The sequence below is a fragment of the Erythrolamprus reginae genome, chromosome 1 (genome assembly GCF_031021105.1).
Source record: "Erythrolamprus reginae isolate rEryReg1 chromosome 1, rEryReg1.hap1, whole genome shotgun sequence".
In the NCBI taxonomy this organism is placed as follows: Eukaryota; Metazoa; Chordata; class Lepidosauria; order Squamata; family Dipsadidae; genus Erythrolamprus; species Erythrolamprus reginae.
The window spans coordinates 97,048,155-97,058,362 of record NC_091950.1 but is presented as its reverse complement, the minus strand read 5'-3'; the positions used below and the strand labels follow the sequence as shown (position 1 = coordinate 97,058,362).

At 43.4% G+C, this 10,208-nt stretch overlaps 1 long non-coding RNA gene across 1 annotated transcript; it reads right to left on the bottom strand.

The window, feature by feature from the left end:
* Positions 1 to 2,227: 2,227 nt before the first annotated feature.
* Positions 2,228 to 6,910, bottom strand: LOC139157730 (uncharacterized). Its single transcript, XR_011557544.1, has 3 exons — positions 6,733 to 6,910; positions 6,402 to 6,596; positions 2,228 to 2,386 (listed from the first exon to the last, which is right to left on the bottom strand). It is a non-coding gene; the product is annotated as an uncharacterized lncRNA (long non-coding RNA).
* Positions 6,911 to 10,208: the final 3,298 nt, after the last annotated feature.

Sequence of the window (10,208 nt, the reverse complement as noted above, 5' to 3'; positions counted from 1 at the left end):
AATAAGAAAGCCATGAAAAAATGAACAGGAAAGAGAACCCAGTTTGCAGCAGAATATCTGCTCTGGTATCCAACTGCTAACCAGAGCTTACAAAACCAAAACATTTTTATTTATTTATTTACTTATTTATTTATTTATTTATTGTTTGTTTATTTATTTATTTAGTTATTTATTTAGTTATTTATTTAGTTATTTATTTACTTAGTTATTTACTTAGTTATTTACTTACTTATTTACTTACTTATTTACGTATTTATTTACTTACTTTTTTACGTATTTATTTATTTATTTAATTTTTTTTTATGCCGCCCTTCTCCTCAGACTCAGGGCGGCTCACAACATGTTAGCAATAGCACTGTTTAACAGAGCCAGCCTATTGCCCCCACAATCCGGGTCCTCATTTTATCCATCTCGTAAGGATGGAAGGGTGAGTCAACCTTGAGCCGGTGATGAGATTTGAACCGCTCACCTACAGTTCTACAGTCAGAGTCAGTGGCTTGCAGTACAGCACTCTACCTGCTGCACCACCCCGGCTCATTAGACCAATTCTAGCATACAGCTCTCCTCTATGGAACCCGCATTGCATATTAATACAATTGAGAGTGTCCAGGAATATTTCACTTCTTTTCCCACAACAAAATATATTTTGCTTCCGAGCATGCCGAAACATGGGCACACCTGTAGCTCCGTGCATGATTTTGTTATCTCCACAGGTGCAGAAGCAAAATTGCGCTGGCCCTGCAAGCACTCACGAGCCGCCGCAGCGAGCCCAATTTAGCGTTTCGGCTGGAGCCCACCCCTGCATAGCTCTCCAAATCAACACAGACTGCGGAAACTTCATACTAAATTTCAGTGTATGCCTCTCCATTCTTCTTCCATGCTCTGGGTCCCTGGTTTCCAAATGAGATGCAAAAGTTTCCACAGTCTGTGTTGATTTGGGGAGCCATGTCATCTGCTGGTGTTGGCCCACTGTTCTTCATTAAATCCAGGGTCAACAGAGCCATCTACCAGGAGATTTCGGAGCTCTTCAAGAATGCACTTCATGCATGTTTATACCTTTCAGCGGTCCGATATTGTTCTATGTACAATCCTTATTTTATTGATTGCATGTAATATTCTAATTTTCTAAGATTGTAGATTTGGAGTTTTCATGAGCTGTACCCCATAATCATCACAATTATGACAAATCACAGCTTGAACTATCTTGCCTTGCATATAATGAATGTCTCTCATATATTACATTTCACCTTTTAAGTTGCATTACTGAAATATATGAACTTTTGCACAATAGTCTAATTTTTCAAGTTTCACCTGTAGAAGAACTTTAAGGTCCTTTCCAATTCTGTCATTCTGTTATAATTTCCTTACATGTCCCTATTTTGTTGGGTTGCAAATTCATGACCCAGATGTCTTCCAGAAGAAATAGACCATTTCTTTTTCATCTCAAAATGTTAATGGAAACCTATCTCTTGCTGAAGCAACCATCTGAATCATCTCCCTTCTTTAAAAAAACAGTACACAGAGTTTGTTGATGTTTGGGGAAAAGAGGTACAAAAATATAGTAAAATCAGGCTTAACAGCCATCTTGCATGCAACCACCTAGGGAATCTGGTCCTAATTGTGATCATTGAGGACTACTGTACCTGTAGGGGAAAACAATGCTGGCAAATGTGTTTTCAATACAGCTGAGCTGGAAGAAGAGATTCTGACTTGAGTTGGAGAGAACCCATGCATAATTGTTTAATAATGCATAAACAGTTTAAAATAGCCATAGGGAACTGGTGGCTTTCCAAAGTGTGTAGGTCTTCCAGCTCCCATCAGCTACAGACAGTATGACTGATAGTAAGGACCAAAAGAGAATCTATATCCAAGAACAGCAGGGGTCATGTCAATGCCACCAGCACCCCATTTAAAACAGGGATACTGGCAGAAGGAGTAAATGGGGAGAGAGAAAGGAAGTCTGGCACATATATACAGGCTATCAGTTATGTGTTAAATACTTTTCAACTATAACTGAAACTACGGAAATAATCTTTTCCCGAAGAATAGGTGGCATGAGTCCAAGGATTTCATGCAAATAATTGCTGTATTCAGTTATAAGGAATATTACACATTGTATCTGTTAAATCCTGTAAATTCTGTAATGTTCTATAATGTTCTGTATCTGGGTTAACTAGTTAAACAAGAGTTGTTAAGCAGAATTGAAAGAAACCATAAGCATTGTTTACCTGCTTCCTATTGGCTGCTCTAGAGGGCGCCAAAATGGAAGAGCTGTCAGCCGCCGGCTGTTGCTGAGGGAAAGTCTTTAAATAGCCGAGCTTCTGGTCTTACGCGCTTCTTCTGTAACTCGCGTATAGAGTGAAAGTGTTTTCCGCTCGCTCAGAGCCTGTAGAGAAATAAAGAGAGTTTATTTGGAAACCGTTTTTCTCGGTCATTTCATTGGCGACGAGGGTCTTAGCGGTGATTTTTTTTTTAGGAAAAAATCAATATGTCGACCCCTTCGCTGATTCAGCCTCCCGAGTTGTTTGACCCGGAACGGTCAACTTGGGCAGCCTATATGGCTAAATTTGAGATTTTCCTGGAAGCTGCCAGCCTACATACGGCTGAGGACAGCAGGAAACGCGCTCTATTTTTGAATTACTGCGGCACGCATATTTTTGAATTGGCTGGGACTTTAACTGATCCCGAACCACCTAATGCTGTACCGTGGGCTACTTTACAAGAAAAGTTGGCTGCCCATTTTAAACCAACTAAGCCGCCCATAGTTTATAGGCATCAATTTTCCCGTATGTCCCAATCGGATGGGGAATCTATTAACCAGTTCGCGACCAGACTCCGAACTATCCTAGCGAAATGTCAATTTGACAATCCGGAAGCCAGATTGACGGACGCCCTCATTTTTGGGATGCGAAACGTTACCATAAGGAACAAGTTATTGGCAACTGAGAGCTCCACATTGCAAGACGTGATTAAAGCTGCTCAGACAGCTGAGGTTGCTGAGGCTGCGGCAGCTGATTTAAAGTCCAATGACAAGCTGCAAACTGTATTTAAAATCACAGACTCTCAGCGTCCCTCGGCTCGCCGCCTGCCTGAAGTTCAGCTCGCCGACTATGAAGACTACAATGACCACTGCTGCTACCTTCGAGGACCACCAGAACGACAACCCAGGCCAACTTTTCCTGCCTGCGCCGGATGCAGAGGGCAACATCAACGGTCGCGCTGCCCCTTTAAGGACGCCTTCTGCTACAGATGCGAGAAGAGAGGCCACATCGCCGCCGCTTGCCGTGCTGCCTTGCCAGATGACAACTCTTCTCCACAAGGTCAACAGCCTTCCTTTCCTGCTCCCTGAGCCTACCGTCCTTTCCGGCCACAAGGACGGGGTTTTCGCCGGCCTTGGAATGCCAGAGGTAACCGCTTTTTCAGTGGTTCTACAGTTTACCCTCCTGCCCCTAATAAAATTGTTGTCCCCATCCTTTTAAACCATCAGCCGTGCCATATGGAATTGGACACAGGCTCGAAATATACACTGATGCCTTGGCATAAATTACATTTGTATATACCAAGTTTGGCACGGGACAGTTTGCAACCTTTGGACATTGCTATCAATGATTTCCAGGGTCACCCAATTAGGATTTTGGGTAAAACTAGGGTTCCTATCACCTTTAGAAATGTGAACCATGTTCTCCCTCTGTTAGTTGTAGACGGGGCTAATCATTCCCTTCTAGGGTTGGACTGGATGGCACCTTTGGGATTAGCGGTAACAGGTCTTAACAAATTGACATTTTCTACTGCCCCTGATTTTGTCACTGAATTTCCTGAGGTTTTCCGGGCTGGTCTGGGTACCTTTAAAGGACCTCCTATTTCTTTTTCTTTAGACCCTTCTGTTCCTCCCGTTCGATTAAAACCTCGCAGGGTACCTTTACCCTTGCTAACTAAGCTAGATGAACAATTAACAAAACTTCAAGCACAAGGTATATTAGTTCCAGTGGAACATGCACCCTGGGAAACACCTATTGTAACCCCACTGAAGCCAGATGGCTCTCTACGAGTTTGTGCGGATTACAAATCCACTATTAATAAGGCGCTACAGCACAACTCCTATCCTATTCCAGTGGTGCAACAGCTGTTACACACCTTGGGGTCTGGGAAAATCTTCGCGAGGCTGGACCTTGCACAGGCTTACCAGCAATTAACAGTGGACGAAGCCACTGCCCTGTCACAGACTATTGTAACGCACAGGGGTGCTTTTAAGTGTACGCGCCTGCAATTTGGAGTGAGTGTTGCTCCTGGTATATTCCAGCGGTTAATGGAGCGCTTATTGGGGGGCCTTGCTGGGGTGGTCCCGTATTTCGATGACATTTTAATTTGTGGGGACAACCCTGCCCAGCTGCACAGTCGAATTCGACAGGTACTCACTAGATTGAGAGATAAGGGTCTACGTTTGAAACCAGAAAAATGTGTGTGGGGGACCCCTTCAGTCGAATTTTTGGGATTTCGTATTGATGCTGAGGGCATTCACCCCACGGAGGAAAAAGTTAGAGCAATTAAAGACGCCCCTGCCCCAACTTGTAAAGCAGAACTGCAAGCCTTTTTAGGGCTCTTAAATTTTTATGCTGTGTTTCTGCGACAGAAAGCCTCAGCAGCTGAACCCCTACATAAACTCCTCCATAAAGGGACAGACTGGCATTGGGGTGAGACGGAACAACGGGCGTTTTGCAGGGTGAAGGATCTTTTGTCGTCCCATAGCTTAGTAGTACAATATAGCTCAACCCTCCCTGTGAGGCTCACCTGCGACGCTTCTCCGTACGGTGTGGGCGGTGTGTTGGCCCATATTTTTCCAAACGGGCAGGAGGCTCCAATTGCCTATTTTTCTAGAACGCTATCTGGGGCTGAGCGCAATTACGCGCATATTGACAAGGAAGCTCTGGCGCTGGTAGCCGGGGTGAAAAAATTTCATCATTATCTGCTTGGGAGACCTTTTCAGTTAGTAACAGACCACAAGCCTCTCTTGGGTCTGCTAGCCACCGGACGGCCAACTCCTCCCTTCATGTCTCCCCGTATGTCCAGATGGGCTATTTTCCTAGCCGCATATGACTACCAACTCATTCATAAAGGGGGCTCTGCTATTAATCACGCAGACGGCCTCAGTCGCTGCCCGTTGGGACAGAGAGTAGAAGACCCAGCGCCCGCTGCAGAGGTACTCCTTATCGAATTAGATAAGTCTCCTGTGGTCACTGCCAGGCAGGTGGCATTGGAAACCAGGCAAGATAAGACTTTAAGCAGGATTTTGAATTACATTTTGAAAGGCTGGCCAGCAAATGGGGACGATCCCTTAATAGGTGAATTTAAAACCAAGAGGCTAGAACTATCAGTTATGCATGATTGCATTCTCTGGGGGGAAAGAGTGGTTATCCCTACTGCCCTGAGACCGAGGGTTATGAAAATGCTACATGAAGGACACCCAGGGGTGGTGAGGATGAAGGCATTGGCAAGGGGGTATTTGTGGTGGCCCGGCTTGGATAAAGAAATTGAGAACTGGGTGGCAACATGTGGCCAGTGCCAAGAAACGCGGCCAGACCCGCCAAAAACCACCCCTGCACAGTGGGACAGTCCCCAAGGGCCATGGTCTAGGGTGCACATTGATCTGGCTGGACCAGTGGGGAATCATATGTTTTTAATCCTGATTGATGCGTATTCAAGGTGGCTGGAAATAGTGCCATTAACATCTACCACATCATCAGCAGTAATACATGTATTAAGGAAGTTATTTACAACACATGGGTGCCCGGACATATTAGTCTCGGACAACGGGCCCCAATTTACATCTAAACAATTTGAGGTGTTCCTAGCTGGTCTGGGGGTCCGGCATGCCCTTACCTCGCCCCACGCAGCGTGGTCTAATGGAGCAGCAGAACGTTATGTTAGAGTGGCCAAAGAGGCCATTAAGAGGTCAGCCCCAGGTGACATCCAGGAGAGATTAGACACGTTTTTGCTGACCCAACACATAACACCTAGTATGACCACTGGGAAAAGCCCTGCTGAGTTGCTAATGGGGAGAAGGTTAAGATCAATCCTGGATAGGCTGCACCCCTCCTATATCAAATTAAAACCGGACAATACACTAATACCTGAACGTGCAGTGGCCGTGGGACAAAAGGTATATGTTAAAAATTTTGATACAGGGAAGCATTGGGAAAGTGGCATTGTGCAAGACCAAACAGGTCCCAAAACATATATGGTGAAATTACTAGATGGCCGCCTCTGGAAAAGGCACATTGACCACATTAGGGGGAGAGTGGAGAAAATCGAGAGTGAAGGACATAAAGATAACACTCCTCCCCTCCCCACAGGGAATTTCGCAAGGACAAACAGGAACCCGGAACCAATTGATTGGGACTTACCTGGGGGAAATAGCCACTCCAGCGCTGCCTCAGCTCTGCCATCTCCTGGTCAGGGGAGCAACGCGTCTGCAGGACGAGAGGAACCATCTTCATCGGTGGACACACAAGTTATGGGCGACCCTCGACGGTCAGATCGGACTTCGCGAAGACCCCCTCACTTAGAAGACTTTGTTACTTACTTGACCGAATAAAAATCTGTAAAATCATCCAGAAGGGGGAGGGGTGTTAAATCCTGTAAATTCTGTAATGTTCTATAATGTTCTGTATCTGGGTTAACTAGTTAAACAAGAGTTGTTAAGCAGAATTGAAAGAAACCATAAGCATTGTTTACCTGCTTCCTATTGGCTGCTCTAGAGGGCGCCAAAATGGAAGAGCTGTCAGCCGCCGGCTGTTGCTGAGGGAAAGTCTTTAAATAGCCGAGCTTCTGGTCTTACGCGCTTCTTCTGTAACTCGCGTATAGAGTGAAAGTGTTTTCCGCTCGCTCAGAGCCTGTAGAGAAATAAAGAGAGTTTATTTGGAAACCGTTTTTCTCGGTCATTTCAGTATCTGTGGTGAAATAGTGCATATATGAAGCAACATCGCAGAAGTCATCCCCTCTTACATCTAATTTGGTGATGTTACCTATCTCTTGAACAGAAAGCTGTGTACATGCTAAGGCTGCCAGTGGGATGCATACCACAAAAGTCTCCTTTAACATGCATCCTTCAGTATATGTATTATATATACCACTCTATTACGCCCTGGTCTGACCACACCTGGAGTACTGTATTCAGTTTTGGTCACCACACTTCAAAAGAGACATTGAAACTCTGGAGAAGGTGCAAAAAAGAGCAACCAAGATGATTAAGGGATTGGAAACCAAGACTTACGAAGAGAGACTGAGGGAACTGGGCATGGATAGCCTAGAGAAAAGGAGGGCGGACATGATAGCAGTCTACAAGTATACGAGGGGATGTCACAGAGAGGAGGGGATCACTTTATTCTTCAGGGCACCAGAGGGCCGGACGAGGAACAACGGCTGGAAGCTGACCAAGGAGAGATTCAACATGGAGATAAGGAGGAACTTCCTGACGGTCAGAGCGATCAACCAATGGAACAACCTACCAGCGGACGTTGTGAACTCCAGCACTCTGGACATTTTTAAGAGAAGATTGAACTGCCACTTGACTGGTGTACTATAGGGTTCCTGCTTGGGCAGGGGGTTGGACTCGATGGTCTTCATAGTTCCTTTCAACTCTAACAATCAATCAATCAATCAATCAATCAATCAATCAATAAAGATAGATAGATAGATAGATAGATAGATAGATAGATAGATAGATAGATAGATAGATAGATAGATAGATAGATAGATATTATGTGCCTCCATGTGCTGCATGGAAATAAGACAGCTATTCATTTGGATTGAACTGGAATTCCTTCAAAATGCACAGACAAGAGGAATGTTATTTTGGTTTGAACTCACAACCTTTGAAATTTGACCATACCAATAGTCAAGCTGACTCTGCTGTGTAAGAACAATGTTTGAAATGGCTTAAGAGTTTCGTTTCACACCCATGTTCTGGACATGAAAAATACCAGTTGAACAGCCAGTGTTGGTTATTCTGAGTACAGAACAAAATGTGCAATGGTATATAGAAATGATTCTCAGACTTGCAAGAATGGTATCACTCTTGTGAAATAAGTAAGCATATAGGAGTTCCTGCAGATTTTACTTGGCTCGTAATTGCTGACTATAGCGGTTGGTGCTCATCTGTTTTGAGGCCATTGAGCCAGTGCTGTCTGAAGATATTTTTATGGGCATGTGGTCAGCGTGATGTCAGGGGCAGTGGTGGGTTGCTGCTGGTTTGGAAATTTACTGTCATTCGCCAAACCGGCAGTGATGAGCTCCATGCTCGCAAACCAATCCCCTGGTCACCATGTCTTGCAAAAAAACCCATCTGTGCATGCATAAAGGCTTCTGTGCATGCAGAGAGGGTCATTTCTGGGTGTTTTATAGCCCAAGAGACTAGGGAGAGTCTTTTCTAATGACTAGCTGACTGATATAGGTTCAGCTGACTTTTATCTGTCTGTTCCCTTGGCTGGGTCTTTTTGCTGTGTCTCCCAAGATCACTCCTACATCGTTTTACATTTTGTTCTTGTGCTCAGAATAATCAGTAGGGTTGTTTCTTGGTTTGTTTTCATGCCTAGAACATGGGGATGGGGTGGAGAAGGACAATAATGAAATATCATGACGGCGGCAAGAATCACCTATGCACAAAATGGAATGATTCAAAAGAGATAATTAAAAATATATATGATTGTGCAGAAATGAACCGATTAACCATGGAATTAAATGATAAAAAAGATTTGGACTATTATTCTGTTTGGACAATGTGGTATAAATGGATACAAAAAAGGAAAGTAAACTCACAGTGAAAATCGGTTTATTACACAAGATTATGTGTACAGATATATAAACATATAGTATATGGATAAGAATGTAAAAATATGGATGTTGACCTACTTGAAAATATTTAGATCAATATTTGTATTAGTGTTTGTATGTTGTGTTTGTCTCTTTTTAATATACATTGGTACCTCGTCTTACAAACGCCTCTTCTAATGAACTTTTCGAGATAGAAACCCGGTGTTTAAGATTTTTTTGCCTCTCCTTCCGAACTATTTTCACCTTACGAACCCAAGCCACTGCTGCTGGGATGAAGGGGTTTCTTTTTTCCCCCTTTTTTGAAAAAAGAAAAGGGAGGGGCGGCTTGGAGGGGAAAAGTTTGCATTAACAAAAGTAGGAGAACAGCGTGCTTGCAGAAGCACTGAAAGGGTGTCTTTTGAAGAAAGAAAAGGGAAGGGCGCCCCCCTTGCCTTTCTTCCTTCCCACTCACCCTTTAGCCTAGCCTTGCTTCTTCCACCCACCCCCTTTAGCTGCTCCTCCCTGCCCTCTGTTCGCCTCCCTTCTAAAGTTTGGGATTTTCCTGAAGGATTTGCATGCATTATTTGCTTTTACATTGATTCCTATGGGAAACATTGTTTCATCTTACGAACTTTTTACCTTATGAACCTTGTCCTGGAACCAATTAAGTTCGTAAGACAAGGTATCACTGTATATATTTCAATAAAAATATTTTTTTTAAAGAAATAAGGGCCATTCATGGGGTCATGATACAGTCTTTGTCCCTTTGACACATACAGCACAATGAGGCACCACAAGTGTAAGTTGTGGAGCTTGCATCAGGATGTTGCAATGCTAGTGTCGCCATTCTGTTAAAACTGGCAGATTCTCTGGACCACTCTGATCTAAAATATTCAAAATGCTGCCATTCAAAACTCCAACCTTCTGTTTTGAATTCAGCATACTTAAAAAGCAGCCATTTTAAAGTCCTTCTCTTGGCATTTTCACAGCTCTTTCATTGTTCTGTTGGGAGTAAAATGCACATCCAAAAATGCATATATGAGAGAAGTGTATATATTGATTTTAAAAATGGCATACAAAAGTGTGTTCTATTATAGGAAATTGCTTAAAGAAAGGTATGCGTTTTGATAGATAGATAGATAGATAGATAGATAGATAGATAGATAGATAGATAGATAGATAGATAGGGGTAGGGGTAGGGGTAGGGGTAGGGGTAGGGGTAGAGGTAGAGGTAGAGGTAGAGATAGAGATAGAGATAGATTAGATATAGATATAGATATAGATATAGATATAGATATAGATATAGATATAGATACAGATACAGATACAGATACAGATACAGATACAGATACAGATACAGATACAGATACAGATACAGAGATAGAGATAGAGATAGAGAT